Source organism: Rousettus aegyptiacus, unplaced genomic scaffold (assembly GCF_014176215.1).
Source record: "Rousettus aegyptiacus isolate mRouAeg1 unplaced genomic scaffold, mRouAeg1.p scaffold_m13_p_6, whole genome shotgun sequence".
Lineage (NCBI taxonomy): Eukaryota > Metazoa > Chordata > Mammalia > Chiroptera > Pteropodidae > Rousettus > Rousettus aegyptiacus.
Genome location: NW_023416309.1, coordinates 81,215,030 through 81,232,833, shown reverse-complemented (window position 1 = coordinate 81,232,833; position 17,804 = coordinate 81,215,030). Strand labels below are relative to the sequence as shown.

Here is a 17,804-nt window from a genome sequence, read left to right as displayed (position 1 = left end):
TTGGTATTATCTGTTTCATTTTATTAGTGTAGCTACTAGGAAATATAAAATTTCATAAGGGGAAGCACTATGCTTTTGTTGGTCAGGACTGTCCTAGACTGTAGACTGGTAGCTGGTGTCCTGCCCCCTGAAGTGCTGACCTGGCCTGGAGAGGGGAGAAGTGAAACCCACCTGGGTACCAGTACTCCCCCACATACCCTGGCGCCTGCTGCGCCCAGACCTGCCGCCTGGGAAAAGAGGGAGTACTCACTGTGGCAGCTGCTCTGCTAATACCTCTGGGGTCTTGGGAGCAGGAAGTCAGGTCACTCCTTGAGGGGTAAAGTAGCTAGCTTTGGGTGTACTTTGGCGGGTGAACCCTGACTGGAATCTGGCTCCGGGCAGTGAAAATAATGGCTACCATTGATTGGGTGCCCGTGACGTGCCACGCCGCGTGCTGGGCATTTTGTCATCCCACTGAATCCTCCCACCTGGCTGGGGGGTGCCAAGATACCCGTTTTTGCAGATGAGCGTCATGGAGGGCCTAAGTAGTAACATATCGCCCAGGAGTCCTGTCGTTTGGTGAGTGCTGAAGCTTGCAGCGAACTCCCCATCTGGCTCACTGTCGTGCTCTTTGCCCCACACCGCTCCTCCCTGAGCCCAGTCCCTCTTCTTCTGCCGACCCTCAGCTTCATGATGTAAATGAAGGAAGTGGAACAGTGCTAGAATGCAGGCTTGAGGGTCAGGGTGACGGTCCTGGAGAGGCCCTGTGAGCTCGTCTCCACTGGGCGCTTCTGTCCTGTGTTAATTAAGTTTTGGGCTGAATTTTGAACAGACCCATCATAGAGCCCAGGTGCCCAGAGGCCGGGCAGCCAGTTCTGATTCCCCAGCAGATCTTCTGCAGAACGAGGGAAAACTGCACATCGGGCGTCTGGGGACTACCCTGCTCCCTAGGCAAAGTGCCCTTTAGACACTGAATAAACATTGATTAAAGAGCCTCCATTAGGTACCTAGTGGGGGAGACCCACCTTGGCTTCAACCCCCTTGTCCAGGGTCCAGGGGTGGGCAGATTTGGTTCGTAGGTAGTGAGGTCTTTGCATAATCTTAGCCTGAGGGCCTGTGAAGGCCAGCCCCCCTGCCCCTTTCCTCTTGGCATCCAGGGAATAGGGCAACCTCTGTGTCCACATCAGTTCACCTGGGCCACTTCCTCTCCACTCGTTCCACCCTGACCTAGCATAACCTTTGTGGTTTTCACTTTCTCCATGGACTTCCGATCCTTCCTCTGAGGGCTGTGAGTCGTGGCAGAACCAACTAGCCGGGAGAACCCTTCCTGATTAGCCTATGAGGGCGGCAGGGTTGCTGTCTGCCACTGTTCTCCTTGATCTCACGACCTCGTGCACGGCCCTTCGCTGTAAGCCTCAGTTTCCTCGTCTGTAAAAGGGGAATGTTGTTGATGACAAACACACCCCGAAGAGTTATAAAGATAAATGAGAACATGTGAAAGGGCTTGGTAGAACATGCGACACCGCGGCGAGGGTCACTTTGTGTCGTTTCATGGACATTTTTCGGACACAGTAGAATTGAAAAGAACCGGGAGCTAGAGAAGTCTGAGTTCTCACGCTGACTAGCTGATTGGCTTAAGGTAATTAGGTACCTTAGCCTCCTGAGCCTCAGTGCCCTTGTCTGTAAAATAGGGTTGTTGAGATGTGAACAAGACTCGGCGTGCCTGGCGTGTGCACAGTAGATGCTCAGCTGCTTTTCTGTTTTTCTGAATGCTTGGGCAGTGCTATGATCTGTTTGGCTGAAAGCTGTCAAGAGAATCCTTGTCTAACTTCTTTTTAGAGTGTACAAATACCTTGTTTTTTTGCTCAATTCTTGGCAGCAGATGAGTTTTAATCTTCCTTTGAGCATCCTACAGTTCCCCCAGGCGCACTTCTGGGCCACTGTTATCTCAGTATTGACAGCTGCTCTGCCTCAGCAACGGTGAAGCATGCCTTCACGTCCTTGATTCTCACAGCTGTCCTGAGATTGGAGGGACAGCTCTCCTCACCTTGTGTGTCAGAAGGTGAGAGTGGGAAGAAATTCTAAAAAACCTTGCCAACAGCTTCTTTGCTGGTTACTTCTTTCTCAGAGAAAAAGTGACAAAGGTGGGGTAGAAATTTTAGTTCATTTTGCTCTTGGTGAATTATTGGCTGTGTGGAAGTGGACAAAAAGCACGGGGTGGGGACAGCTGGCCATGGCCGGCAACTTGCCACTGATAAACCCCTGGTCACCTGTGGGGAGCTGACTGTTGGATACAGATACCATCGTGACGACTCAGAGCCAGGAAGGGTCTCTACTCCTGTTTCCTTCCTAGTCTAAGTGTTTTCAAATTCTGGGGATGTGGCAGGTGAGCACCTGGGAGCAGCTTTGCTTGCCAGTGGGGAATAAAGGGCATGCCAGGGATTGCAGGCTGCCCGTGCTCTTCTGGGCAGAAGCTTACCGCCCCTCAATGGGTGGGGGCATCAGTAGGCACTAGAACTCAGAAAGAAAAGATAGCAGGCTGCCCTCTGAGCTGTCCGACTCCTTTCATGAGGGGCCTATGGAGGGTGGGTCAGAGTTTCCTGCAGGACCCCAGGTGCTGGCAGGGCTTGGCTGTGGCTTGATTGAGGTCTCTGTAGATAGAATGTGTGACTTAAAGTTGGCTTGGTCAGTCCTGGAAGCTTAAGAAGGGGGAGGGGTCCTGAGTCAAACTTTGACGGTGCCCAAGCAAGGTTGGGGAGAGGGCACCCAGTTATTAGACTTTGTGCATTTCATCACTGTGGCTAGCTATAAACATCTAGCTGTTTTTTTACTCAATGCCACCAAATATTGCAGTTCTCAAACTAGGTGTTAGGTAAAGACAAGCTCACCCAGAAAGATCTGTGGAAGTATACCAGGGGAGAATACACTGATTTACATGGGTTTTCTAGGATAGCAGAACTGGAGATGGCAATTTCTCACTATAAAATGATAAGGTGGCCGTATGTCGTCTACAGCGATCTTGTGTGCGTTCAGTTAGCTTGGGCTCACTCTCAGGCCGGGTTCTGGACCTCTGTGTCCCCACTGAGGTCGTGACCACTGCTTGGTCTCTAGCTTTTGCTCCGATGACACAGCGAAACATTCACCTTTTTCTCCTGCAGCGACTTCTCTAATGCTTCCTGAGCGTCCCCTGTCTTAGTGATCCATCACTAATCTATGGGATCAAATGTGTATGTCTGAAATAATTTTCTCCAAGATCTTATAATTCTGGTATTTGGAGATAGAGATGAATATACTTGAAGCATCCGAGGAAGGCTGAGTTTCGGAACACAGATATGAGCACCCCTCCCTTTCCTCTCCGAAGAGAAGGCTGGGTTTGTTATATAGACACCATTTCTTTTCCTTTTTATTTTTAACTGTTTATATTGCAAAATATAACAGATTCAAAAAAGTACACAAAACATAAATTTATAGCTTAATGAATTTTCCCCAAATGAACCCCTTGCAATTGCTGACCAAAGCAGGAAATGGACCCTGCCAGCACCCAAAAGTCTCCCTGATCATAACCCCTTCCCTTACTACCAACAGTAACACGGCCTCACTGATAGTAATCACTTTCTTGCTTCCTAAAACAATTCTATCACTTCTAATGGGCATCCCTGAGCACTGCAATTTAGTTTTGCCTGATTTTTGAACTTTCAATAAGGAGAATCATACTGTATGTATTTTTCAGTGTCTGGCTTCTTTTACTCAACATCGTTTGTGAAATTCATGCATTTTTGTTGCATGTAGCTGCTGTTAATTCATGTTCAGTGCTGTGTATTACTCCACTGAATGATTAGCACAACTTTTGTATCCATTCTCTTGTTGATGGACGTTTCATCTGTTTACAGTTTAAGAATGTTACCAAAGAATGCTGCTATGATCATTGTTGGTCATGTCTCTTGGTAAGCCTGTGTGTGTGCGCTTGTGAGCATGGCCATATATTTTCTGTTGGGTGTACCTCGTGGTAGAATCATGGCATCTTGTTCTGTCTCCACATTAGCCTTGTCAGCATATAGGGAGGGTTGACTCAGCTCAGCAAGTGTGGGAAGCCTGCTCAGTGTCCTGCCTCGGTATCTTTTGGGTTGTCTCTGGGCATCTACTGGGGCCACGTCACCTTCCCAGGTATTGTGGGAATTAGAGTTCTAAAGCTTGTGTGCTGTGCATGGATAACTCTGCAGGGGGAATATGTGAGTGGTGTGTAGCAGACTGGTCGGGAGGGTGTACCGGCAGTGTTGGGGGCACAGCCTGTTCATCACAGTCCTCCAGGTGGACCTGACTGCCTAGCCCCTCTTAGCTGTGGTGTCTGCCTGCAGCAATTTTCTCCCAAGTGGCTTTGGTGCCCTTCCAGCATATCGAGTGGAGAATGGTCAGGGAGGCCGAGGCCTCAGCCCCAGTCTCCTGGCCACTGCTTGTGGCGTAGCTAAGCTCTAAATGTGTTTTCATAATCAAAGCAGAAAGGTCCCATTGTGGCACTAACGCCTTTGCCATAAAGCGCTTTTTGTTTCCTCTAAAAATTCCAAGTTGCAAAAGCAAGTCAGCTTAACAAAGATACAATGCCAATTAATGGCCATTTGCCACTTGCAGCAGCTAAGCAAGCTTCTAGTAAAAATGGTTGGCCAGTCTGTGTTTTATTGGGGCACTCCAGAGCACAAAAATACTTTGTGGGCTACTTGGAGGAACACAGTGAGATATTAAGAGTCATTTTCAGCACCTTGGAATTATAATCTGATATTAATATGTCAATTGGAGCAGGGGTCCCCACCCCCAGGGCTGCAGACGAGTACGGTCTGTGGCCTGTTAAGAACTGGGGCACACAGCAGGAGGAGAGCAGTGGGCAAGCAAGCGAAGTTTTGTCTTGTGTTTGCAGCCGCTCCCCAGTGCTAGCATCACCGCCTCAGCTCCACCTCAGATCATCAGGCATTAGATTCTCATACAAGCGTTGGTCCCTGATGCCAAAAAGGCTGGGGACCGCTGAATTAGAGTTCATTTGACTCCATGTTTAGAAAAACCCAGATAACACTGGGTTAAACAAGTAAGGGAGTTATTTTCTCATGAAACAAAAGCCCAGATGCAGGTAGTCCCAGGGCTCCGTGCTGACCACTTCTATCTTTTTGCTCTGTCATCCTCAGCACATGACTTTTCCCTTATGCTCTTAAAATGGTTGCTGTATCTTTAGGCTTCACATCTGCATTCCAGGCAGGAAGAAGGGGAGAGGTAACCTGGCTTTTGGCAACTGACTCTTATCCATTTTAATGAGGGAAACTAACTTCCTGGAAGTACCAAGCTATAGGCTTCCCGTTATATTTCATTGGCTAGAACTGGGTCACATGGCAACCACTGGTTACAAGGGAGCCCGGGAGCTAAGCATATTGTTACTCTGAACAAAATCAGGAATCCTCAAAGTTCAGGAAGAAGGGGAGAATGGACATGAAAAGGCAGCTAAGAGCAGGCACCATAATTTGCTAGATGGCGTAAGGAACAGGTCGTTTCACATAAAGTGAATTTCCCTGGTAGCAAACTTATTCTTATGAGCACAAAAATGTATTTTAACCATTTTAAATGGTTCAAGAAGACACCTGCATTTTCTTCTAAACAATCTAATGACATCATTTTTTCCTACTGTGGCTAGGAGTGTCAGTGTCTCTATTGAGGTATGGTTTGACCCCTTATATAATGGTCCCAGAAGAATGTCCTTTTCGAATCTTGGGTCTGCTTTGTATTTTTCTTCCACTTCTTCTGTTCTTGCTATCATGTTTTGTAGTCTCTGTGCACTTAGCTCTAGATACAGCAGGTCCTCAAATAACATCATTGTGTTCAACATCGTTTTGTTATAACATTGATGAGATGCTAAAGGAACTTTATTATTACATTTATTGAGATGACTTAACTCTTGTTTATATCAATTAGCCTGTGGTAAAATTGGTTTCATTTGGTTACACGTTGCTTCGCTCAAAGTTGCACAACCTATCGATGAGGACTTACTGTACTGTGGTTCTTCTCACCTTCAAATTTTCTGCTTTCTATGTTCTATAAATGGGAGACACCAGGTAACCAAATGTCATGGTACGTGGGATGGAGGGAGGAGGCTCTGGATGAGAGCACAAAGGACACTAGGTGAGGCAGACTCTTTGTGAGTGGCCTGTGGAGTCTGTTTTATCAGCTCAGAGGCATTTGATTTCTTTTCACCTACAAGATAAGAGAATTAATTATTATACTTAACACACACACACACACACACACACACACACACGGGATTTCTGATCATATCCTCTAAACAAGGTGATGCTGGACCATTGGTTTCACGTGGCTGACTTAATGCTAATTTTCCTGCCACCACTCAAAACAGCTTCCTCCTTATCTCACCTGCCCCTGGGAATGTAGAGCCTCATTTTATAAGTGCAACATCTATAAAACCTGATTTTGTCCAATTAAGAGACCTGAGCAGGAATTCAAAAATGACTTAAAATAGCATAAACTACTGTCATATCTAGGCAGCAACCAAAGGAGAAAATCAAGAAAAGGTAGCTATGTGACTTTGGGACAGTTACTTAATCTCTGTGTCTAATTCTTCATCTGTAAAGGGGAGATAAAAATAATTGCCTTGGAGCCATCGTAAGAAATAAATTAAAACGAATGTGAAAATGGAGTAGTGCCAACCACATGGTAAATGCTTGATAAAAACTATTATTAATATTGTCATTATTATTGTAGATGGGAATATGTTCATTGTGGGATCGGGCCACCCTGGAAAAGTGTTTTGAAAGACACCTGTGTCATATTTACGTGATGATAGATATCAATCTATTGTTGAGACAACCGGGGAACCAAGAACAGATGTCTTAGTGTGTCTTTGCTCTTGTTCCCTTCTATGACAGTGCAGAGTGGAGTTTCTTCCTTCCTTCCAATCATAATTTTTGTGTCTGGTTATAAAACTAACATATACTCATTGTGGATAATTTGAGAAACATAAAAACATAAAAGAGTAATTTAAATCACTCCTAAAAACATACGTGTGTGTGTGTGTGTGTGTGTGTGTGTGTGTGTGTGTGTGTGTGCGCGCGCGTTTAGGAAGCAGGGAGGGGTAAAGAGGGAGGGAGAGAGAGGGAGAAAGAATGAGAACAGACTTTTAAAAGGTGGGGCCATCCTGCTCTGTCTGCTTTGTGAGCTGCTTGCAATTCGTGGCATAGTGAATCGTGAGTGGACTCTCATTTGGTACATACGGCCATGTAGCATTCCATTGGGTGGATTTTTACCTGGAGTTGGAAGAGACCTCTGAGAATTGAAGACTGACTTTCCTGGGTGATCTTAGGGAAAATTCCCTCGGCCCACTTCCATATCGTAAAACCTGTTTTTGTTCAGCTAAGGGACGGAGTGACTTGCAGTTCGGTCTCTACGTTCTGTAACTATGGATGTTGTAAGCTAGGATCATGAGTAGATTTGAGGGCCTGGAATAATTTCAGATATAGACAGGAGCATAATTAAGGACGAGGAACCATTGTAAGCTATAACAGTCAGACAGTTTATGCCATTTATTCATTAAGTCATTTTTGAATTCCTGCTATGTGCCACCATATCAGGCTAGATGTTCTTGATACAGAAACAAATAAGACAGGGCCTGGCCCTCAAGGAGCTCCCCAGTTGTAGACATAATCACAGTCTGTGGGTGAAGACTGAGAAAATCAGTTGGCAATTTGGAATCAAAAAAGCAGGGGGAAGGGCATTCCAGGCAAAGGGCGCCTTGTGAGCAAGGCTAGAAGTCTGAAGTAGTTTGCATGATTTAGCTTAGCAGCTAGATGAAGCAATAGCTATACCTTGTCATTTCTCAAAATATTTAATACTGGGCAGGGAAGCTGTATTTGTGAAATTTGGCATGAACTGTAATATTGTTAAATTGAAAAGAAAAGTACAAAGGTTCTTGTTTAGCAAGCACCTGAAGATTTTCTTTCTATACTTTCTCTGGGAAGTGTAAAATTTCCCCCAGATCACCTAGAAATAGTTTCTAGTAACTCCAGTGTTTGCAGTCCACCTGTCCATGTACCCATCCATCATCCTGGGGACCCAGAGCCTAGCCTTGCCGGCCCTTCGCAATGTGTCAAGGGAGGTGGACATCTACATTAATCATTGCTATTCAGTGCTGACAAGTCCTGTGGAGGTGGAAGCAAGAATTCCGTTAGCAGGAATGGGGGATGCTTAAGACTATATAGTGAGCAAAGAGGAGGAAAAGTGTGTCAGGACACTCTTCGCCCCCACCTTCCCCCCACCCCCAAGAAAAGGACATAGTCTTAGTAGTGCTGGGAAAGTTCCACACCCCTCAGTTGTGCTGCAGTGACAAAAAGACTGCAAAGAGCTCCAAGGGAGCAGACATTCACTGGGGCCTGTGCTGGCTGGACACGGACAGGACATGTGTATCATTAACCCTGTGCAGTGTTTCAGAGTGAGAAAATTGTGGCTCTGATGTTGGGTGATTTATCAGGTCACATGGCCTAGAAGTGTGGGGACCGCGTTTACTCCAGGTTTACTTGATCCTGAAGACCTGGGCTGCAGGACTCACTTCTGGGCCCTGAAAGCTGCTGGTGGAGGAGTGAGAGGTGCGCTGGGAGGGAGCAGTATCTGACCAGAGGCCTCCCCGGATAATGGCTTGTGGTGGTGAGCAAACGGAAACTCTGGCTATGAATCCCCTGCAGAGGTGCAGGCCTGAAGACTTGGAAATGAGGTGTTTTGTTTAATCAAAATAGTAAATTACCTGGATGACCCCAAACCCTTAACAATCCCCAATAGCTCCACAACCCTCAGCTGAGATGTGGGAATGTGGGAGCCCCTGCCCTTCTGTGCACCTTGGCTTCCAAACACAGGTCCAGGCCTTCCATATGGCCCAAGTGTGGGGCAATGTTGGGGTTGCATCAATTCCTCCCTTAGGGGTTCCAGAGGCAGGAAGACGGGAGATCATTTAGTTCAGCTGCACTCCTCCCCGTGCCCATTTTACAGCTGAAGAAACTAAGGCTCGTTGAACCCCAAGCACTTCGGCTTCTGTGGTGCCAGCATGACTTCCTCTCTGACTTCTGGCTGAGGCAGATTTGATATATCTGGGATGGTAATGTGCCATGCTGAAAGTCACAGGACTCCAGCTGTCCCTGGAGTGAGACATCCCTTCTCTGCACGGCCTTGCCTTGGATGTCTGATCACGGCAAGAACCAAGGTTCCTGCTCTGTGGGGCCTGCAACGTGAGCGTCTAGAGCAGTCCCTTTGTGAGGCGATTTTTGACATGGTTAAAACAAAACCAATCTCCCGCCCCTCCCCCCCCCCAAAAAAAGGTAAGAGTGCTACTGAGCTTTATCATTGTTTAAACTCTAAACCCGGGTAGGGGTGGGGGCAGCAGTGAGGGCTTCAGAATCAAGATCCAAAGGAAAGTTTGTGGCACGGGCTTTGAATCTGGGCCCCACCACCTTGAGAGAAGCTCCTCCTCCAGTACAGCCGCGGTTTCTCCATCCAGAAATGGGGATAGTAATTTTGAACCTCGCCGGGCTGCCGTGAGGTAGTGGGTGTGAGGCAGAGTGCAGTCTCAGTCATGGCAGTGACGGTGCTTTGCAGGTAGGAGAAGGGAAGGAACCCACAGCTGACTTCAGGCCCTTTGTCCGGCTCTTTATGCCTCATGATTTAATTTCCCCCTTCACACCTCCTCTGAGGTAGGGGGCACTGTTCCCGTGTACAGACATGGAGGTGAGGTTCTGAGAGGGTCCCAAGTTCAAAAAGCAAGTGGAGTGTGACTCCTAAATTCTCTCTGCCCGGCCATAACAAAACCTCTGTTCCTATGTCAGCTAGCCTTCCATAAACTGCACCGAGGGTCACACCTGGGATGCATTCCTAGCACCAAGTGGTGTCTGTATCTTGTTACTGGCTGGGCAGTAGCAAAATGCAGTAGGTAAGTATCATCCTTAGGAGTTTCATGTGCCTGTGGAGGGGAGACAATTAAATTTTTCTCCTCCCTGGACATTAATTTTGGAAAGCCGAAACTTCTGAATTCGTGATCCCAAGCTAAATGAGTTTATGTTTGGAAAGGCTTTGGACCTTACCTGTCACACATTAAGTGCTATGCCCACTCAGTGTTTGATTAAATGAACGTAAATAAATAAGTAAAATGCGAATGATACCCCCACTGGCCCTGAAGCCTCCTTGTCTCGGCTGGCTTTTCCCTGCACAGCGTGTACAATGGAGCTTTGTTCTTCTGCCCCTTTGTGTGAAAGAGGCCTCTCCATGGCTGACTCACAGGCCGGAGGCCGGGCTGTGCCTGCCCAAGTTTCCCAGGCCCCAGCTGCCTCCCACTCCTGCTGTTTTCCACCAGAAGCTCCCCTGAGGGGGAGGCGACCCCCTGTTCAGTGGACAGGAGGGGATGCCGCCTTCGCCGTGTGGACATAGGAGAGAGACCCGCTGGGAAGAGCTTTGGAGACGATGTGTTCCCCATTTGCCTGTCTTCCTAACCGGACTCTTATAGCTTTCGGCTTTAAATCATTACATCCCTTTGAGATGAGAACAGGCACTAGGGGCTGTGCGGCCTCTGTCTGCTTCCCAACTTGGGGAAGTTCTGGGTTAGTCTGTGAAACGGGATGCTCGGCCCTCCAGCACTGGTGGCTGGCTGCCACCACCAGGAACATTGTTTACCATGGTGATTCCTAGCCCTGTCTGCACATTTGAATCACCTGCAGTGCTTTCGAAACATGCCAATGTTGGGAGCACAGGCTCAGATCGCTATCTCTGGGGTAGGTTCCTATGCTCCTTCCCAGTGGCTGTGACACACAGTGAGGGTTGAGAATGTTGGGTTCGCATGCTAGAGCTGAAAGGACTGTTCCGCATCGCTTGTCCCACCTTCGGTTTGCACACAACAATGAGGAGTTGGCAGAGGCTATTCCGGTAGAGGCGGATTAGATTAGAACCAAGTCGCCGTTGTGGAACTCGGGGCTTTCTCCCAGAACACTGACTGCTGCCTTGTTACTTCTCATGTTCACAGTTACAGGAAAGGAGGGCGGTTAGGATTACACTGTTGATAATTAAATGTCTGCTCATCGCCCATGCTGGTAGGGAGACCAAACTTAGCGTCACTTCATCCAGGAAGACTTGGCCAGAAGCTCCCAGTTAGTGCTTAATTTTTCAATTCTCCAGTGCTGCTTTTATCTCGAACATTTTTTACCATTGCATCTTTTCACGTAGCCTCACAATTTTTTATTTTCTAGGCTGTGAGCTCCCAGGAGTAGGTTCTGGGATACAGCCATCATTACAAACCAGTGCCTGGACAGAGCAGACATTCAGTAAATGTTTGTGGGTTGAGAGAGCAGATACCTGTCTAGGAGTGTTCTGTCCCTCTTCTGAACCCCTGGGTTAAGTAGGTCAAGGTAGCCAACCTTCTGCATTTGAGGCAAGTCCAGATGGAAAATGCATGGCCAGGCAGAGTCAAGGAAAAACAGGACTGTGAAGGGGCCATGTACTTGATTCGGGGAGGACTGGCTTACCTAAAATAAACAAGCACAGCTCTTCCTGTGTGGCCCTAATCTTCCCCTTTCCAGTGTACGTGTCACAGCTGGAATCTGGCTTCTGTTTGGAAATAAACAAGTTGGCCCCTCTCTCTGCCTGGGACTTTCCTTTATCAGGAGACACTCACAAGCCACCACCTGAGATGAGAGGTTTCTTTCCAGCTGCTGAGAACTCTGGGAAAAAGGGGGATGGCTTGTGGTGGGTTAGACACCAAGAAATTGTCCTCTTCTGTCTTCATGTTGGTATTTAAGGAGGACTTGAGGGAATGGGCTTGATATGAAGTCATTTGGGGGTGGATGTAGAGGACTTATTTTTTCTTTTCAAATGCTGTGAGAGGGGAATGAGTTTGTATCCATCTTGGGGAGATGCGATACAGAGAGAATAAAGTGTGCGCCCACTCCGATGTTGGCTGCTCACCTAGATTGCATTTCATGTGGCAGCCAGCCAGGCAGGTTTTGGGGGGAGGCGCTCAGGCTGAAGATATTTCTGTATTTCTGCTATAGCTAATTCAGAACATTAAGATAGAAAGGAATAGGAGGGAGTGAATGTATGAGAAAATGTCCTGCTATCATCATGTTAGGTAGGAACTGGTAGTTCAGAAATAAATATGGCATGGCAGAGGGAAAGGCCCCTCTTTAACACAGGGCCGGGGCCGGGGCATAAGTTTGTAGAGCTACTCTCAAGAGCAAGTGGACTGTCTGGTGAAGTTATGGACGCCCATGCCCTACAGCCAGAAATTTCATTTCTATTGTCTATACTAGAAAAATTGCCATGCAGGTGCTCCAGGAGAAGTAAATAGGGATGTACATTGTAGCACTTTTGATTATGAAAAGCTGGGAGCAAACTGAATGCCTATCAGCAGGGAAATATATAAATAAATGATGGTACATTTACGTAATGTAGACCTATTCAGAGTTTAATGTTCCTGAATCAGCCTGGCTACATTTAAAAACGATTGGTAGAAAGTCAAGTTGCACATATACTTGGCAATGATAACCATTTCTGTAAGTTCAAATAATCAAAGCAATGTAGCAAAACTATAAAATGCTAGACAAGAACGTTACCCACCAGTTCAACCTGGTGGCTACCTATAGGGAGGGAGAGGAAGTAAAAGGCTCTGGGAAGAGTATAAAAGGGTGTTTTAATTTTATTTATAATGTCTCATTTCTTATTCAATGTGTCTGAAGCAAATGTGATAAAATGTTAAAATTTGTGAAATCTGGAATATATATTGCTCTCTATTTTTTTTTTTTGATATTTGAAATACTTTATTTTAAAAATGAGAGGCATTTAGTTGCTTATAATCTAATGGGGGAAAATAGCAAATAGCCAGCAGCCCCCAGATGTGAATGTTGATGTTATTGACCAAGACAAAAATGTAAGAGTTCATTGATTTGGATGGAATATTAGTTAAAATAAAGTTTGACTTCATTCACAACATCAGCAAAGTAAAATAACAGTGACTCAAACAAGTTAATTTTTCTTACACATAAGAGAAGTCTGGAGGTAAGTAGCTCAGGGTTGGTGTAATAGATCCCCAAAGTCGTCAGGAAGTCAGACTCTTTCCAGGTCAACCCCTTTGCCATGTCTTGACTTCATATTCCAAAACAGCTGCTAGAGCTCCAGTTATCATTTCAACCCAGGCAGTAGGATGGATGACGGGCTAGAGGAAGGATATGTTCTTTAAATATTGTCTGAAGTTACCATGTGACACTTCCATTTACATGTCATTGGCCAGACCTTAGTCATACAGCGACACCTACCTGCAAGGGAGACTGGAAATGGGCCAACTGAACATCAGCATTCCATTAGGGAGAATGGAGTTTGGGAAGCAGGAGGCAAGTAGATGGTGAAAGGCAAGAGAGAATGAGGTTGGCTCAGTTTGGTTGAGTATGAGGCGCCTCTGGGCCATGCAGGTGGGCCATCCATTTGGAAGCTGGATAGATGGGTCTGGAGCTTGTAAGAGGGATGCAGCTCAGGTTTATGATTTAGGAGGCATCACTGTATCGGTGTGTGGACGTCCTGGGATGGAGGTTGCTGAGCCATCAGAGGGGTAGAAGGACATCGGGAAGCCAGGGGCAGGCGTGTCTGGCAGAAGGAGAGACTCCTGTGCTAATGGTGAGGTCAAGCAGGAGGAACATAGAAGTAAAACCCAAAAACTTTGGCCTCAACCCAACTGCACATTCAGTTTTCTCCAGTAGCAGTTACATAAGCAGAAAGGGTCAATTACCCAGGATCAGGAGGCACAGGATAGGTACTAGGAAAAGGCAAGGGGTTGGGGGCCTCCGGGCAGGTGTGGAGTTTAGGCAAGGATATTTGGTGTACTCTGTCCTAAATGGCAGAGAAGGATAGGACACATTTTAGAAAGACAGGCGTACTTCGATTTATTGCACTTTGCTTTATTGTGCTTCATAAATCTTGTGTTTTAAAAATTGAAGGGAAAACTCTCTACCAGCAAAGATTATGACTCACTTTATTGCCGTGGTTTAGAATGGAACCCTCAATATCTCTGAGGTATGCCTGTAGTTCCATTCGAAATGGTGAACACACTGGAAAGCCTTTCCCATGCAGTTATAAATATCACAGCATTTTCCCACCATTGTCAAAAATCTCATCATCCTAGACACACAGAACTGGTGTTTTCAGTCACCCAAATCAGTGCCTCTGTACACCTTGGCTTGCATTAATTTGCAGGCCACTTATTGAATATTAAACTATACCCATTTGTTACTTGGGAGCTAGTTGGGCTGGGTTCAAATCTCAGCTCTTAACTAGTTCTATGATTTTAGATGGAACAGCACACAGTCCAGTAGGCTGGGCACTGCACAAGAGGGTGCCGAAATCCAGACTGCCCCCATTTGCCAGGCATGTGCCCTGTGTGTGACTGTGCTCTCTCCAAAGGAAGGAGCACCATCTTTCAACTTGCACAAAAGCATGTATGGCCTAGTTCTGGCCCTGACCTTGGGGCAAGTTACTTAACCTCTCTGTGCATGTTTCTTCTTCCGCTGCAAGGATACATGAGTTACTGCATGCAAAGGGCTTGGAACTATGCCTAGCACATGGTAAGCACATATGAGGATTAGCTGCTGTGGAGTGAGCTGAGTCTCCTTATCTGAAGGCTTATCTTGGTTGAGTTTGCCAAAGCCTGGTGTTTGGGAGGAGTCGGGGCTATTGATTGCTTGCAGTTTGGTCACTGAGCTTGCATTTCTTTCTAAAGGATTCTTTCCAACCCTTAAAATTCCTCAAGGTGCAGCTGCTTATTCTTAAGGCAGCTGACTGTGGCATTTCTGGTGCTTTCTTCATCTGAAACAGGGTAGGGTGATTGAGGCTGAGGGCACCCCAGATAGGCTGGTAAGACCTGCTGTTCAGAATTATGCCTACATTCTCTCTTTTCATGTCAGACTGGAGAAATGTAGGTGGGTTCCAGAGAGAGTGAGAGCAACACTCTCCCATCCAGAACTGTTTCTGCGAAATATGGGGCCTTATCCCTATGGCATACAAGTCTGCTCAGGAACTGGAACCATATCCATTTCCTCATTTCAAATACAAATCAGACTGTATAAGAAAATGGGGACATTAATGTCTTGGGCAATGACCGAATGCTTCCTCCTGGTCGTCACCATCTTTAGAAGAGAAATGTTTATACTTCCTTGATTTTATTTTAGGACAGATATCTTTTCATACTTTAATTACTTCTGATATTGGGATATATTGGCTTTAAGGTAACACTTGGTTGCTTTTATAAAATGCTCTTTTTATATTGATGGCGTATTTTATGAATGAGTATTCCTACTTCACCTGTGTGCATCCGGAATAGATTTGGTTTTCTTGGCCAGAGAAAGGGCTCTGACTTTACTAACTTCTGAAAGAGTTGTTAACACAGTCTTTAAAGGAAACTGAAGTTTAAGGGTAGGTCAGTAATTTGTTTGAGGTCACACAGCTAGAAAAAAATAGATCCAGGATTTGAGCCCAGTCTTTCTGATTCTAAAATTCAGCTTTCTCCTCCACAGACAGACCTGTACTTCCTTATTTTTGATTTCCACTATTTTCTGAGTCTGTGATGACCCCTTCTGCCATCGAAATCCCACCTGTTCTTTCATTTTGAATGATGTTTTGTGATTTCAAAAGGATATATGTTCCTTGTAGAAAATACAAAAAAGTAAAAAACATCAAAATAAGATCTTATATTTCTGTTTTTTTTATTTTGATGTATTTATTTTGCTATAAAGTATAAACTGATCTCGATAAAGCTGAAAAAAAAAGTAATGCTTTAAAATAAAAAAGGATACATTGCAATCGTACTGTAAATGTGGTTTTCTTATCTTTAATTGTTAACTTGCTGTAACATCATGGCCATTTCTCATGTCATTAAATATTCCTTGAAAATGTTTTTTTTTTTTTTTTAGCTGCATAGTCTTCCGCTATATAAACACTCCAGAATTTAGTTACCTACTGCCCCCGTAATTGGCTGTTTTAAGTTACACTTCCACAAATAATCTTATGCTCACACCTAATTGTTTCTTTAAAGATAAATTCCTAGATGTGGAATCGCTGGCTCAAACGTGCACCGCTTTGTGAATATGCTGCTGCAATGTCTTTTTCTCAACTGCCCGCAAGGAAGGCTGTACCTCCCAGTGTTCCCACCGCAGGCCACACCAGGAGTGGGCCCTGCCAGCATCACCAAAACCTCATTTGTTTTCATTTTGCATTTCCTTGTTCATTAGTAAGATGGAGAGGTTTGTTAAAATTGTTCACATCTGTAACTTTCCTTTGAGATAGAAGTGTATATGTTTTTGGCCTTATTTTCCTGACCCTTTTATGGACTCCCAATTGTTTTCCAAGACCCAATTCAAAGCCCACCTTGCCAGGATCCCTTCCTTGCTACCTGTTGTTCCTCTGAAGGTGGAAGTATTTTTGTTTTCACCTCCAAATTCTTACAGCCGCGTGTAGTCTTAAAACAACTTATCAAATACCCCTTTGTGGGAAGGCCGGGCATGGCAGCCCTGAACATGTCTTTGTTTCTAATAGGACATCGACGTTGGCTACCCACCCAGACTTTTCTCCCCTTGCTGGAAGAGATTAACTACCACCCTCCACTTTCCCATTTTAACAATTTAAAATATGTTATTATTACTAATCATCTTATAAAGTCAATACGTGGTAATTATGGAACATTCGAAACATAGAAGGAAGACAGGGAACACCTATATAGGCTTCCTAGTCACATTCAACTAGCTCACCTTGGTTGACATTTCAGCTATGTTTTCTTTCAGTTGCGTTTTCTAGGCAAAAGTGTTTTAAGTTTTTTACTGTGTAGTGTAGCATGCACTGCTTTTGTCCTGCTTTGCCACTCAATAGAATAACACTTGTTCAATGGTTTTATAATATTTTACGTGCTTTCACCATAACCTGGTCAGCCCTGATTTTGTTGTTGGGTCTTTGGATTGTTCCCGCTGTGTCACTCTTATGAACGGGGATGAACTAGATTGTGCAGTGTTGCCTTGTCAATTCTTTAGCTGCGTTGTGAGGCTGACCGACCCATACCAGCTCTTCTCCCTCATTCTCCAGCCTTCGGGGCTGGTTCCCCGCTAGCCTCTTGGTTTGTGTTTCTCAGTATCCGTGTGTAGCAACATATTGAGAAATGGCTTCCTTTTTCAGGAAGAAAACTCAAGTGCTTGAGCATCGAGGAGGCCACACAAGAGTGCATTATCATGCCCCCTGGGTGTCGGGGCCTTGGCACTACACGGCCCTTCCTCTCCTCTTACACCCAGAGTTGCAGAGGGTTCAGGGTAGGGGATGCTAAGCCTTTGCCACAGAACTTGTACGTGGCAAAGCTGCTCTCTCCAGCAGTAAGCTCTGGTCACACTCTCCTCCCATAGGAGCTGATCGTGAACACCTGGGTCCATTTTCTGTCTGGTCCCGGACTTGGATCCCATATGGCAGATCTGCTCTTATCATTCCCTGGGCATGTCCTATAGGAACTGCTGGCATGGGAGGGGTCCTGGAGTTGTTCTTAACTCCACGCCTCTAAAGAGCTGCCCAGGGCATGCCGTTGAGTTCCTAAAGCCAGCTCTCCCCGCTGAGGGCCTGCAGTTACGAAGTCAGCATGGCCCAACGGTCCAGAGCTTGGACTGTGGAGCAACACTGCCTGCGTTCACATCCTGCCCCTGACAGTTACTTTATCTCTGCCTTACTTTCATCCCCACGTGGGGATAATAATAACACCTACCTCCTCCAATGAATGAGTTAGCATTTATAAA

General features: G+C 45.8%; 1 protein-coding gene across 4 annotated transcripts in view; it reads left to right on the top strand.

The window, feature by feature from the left end:
- KSR1 (kinase suppressor of ras 1) overlaps positions 1-17,804 on the top strand; it is a 145,944-nt gene that overhangs the window by 45,607 nt on the left and 82,533 nt on the right. The gene's annotated exons all lie outside the window — the stretch shown is intronic.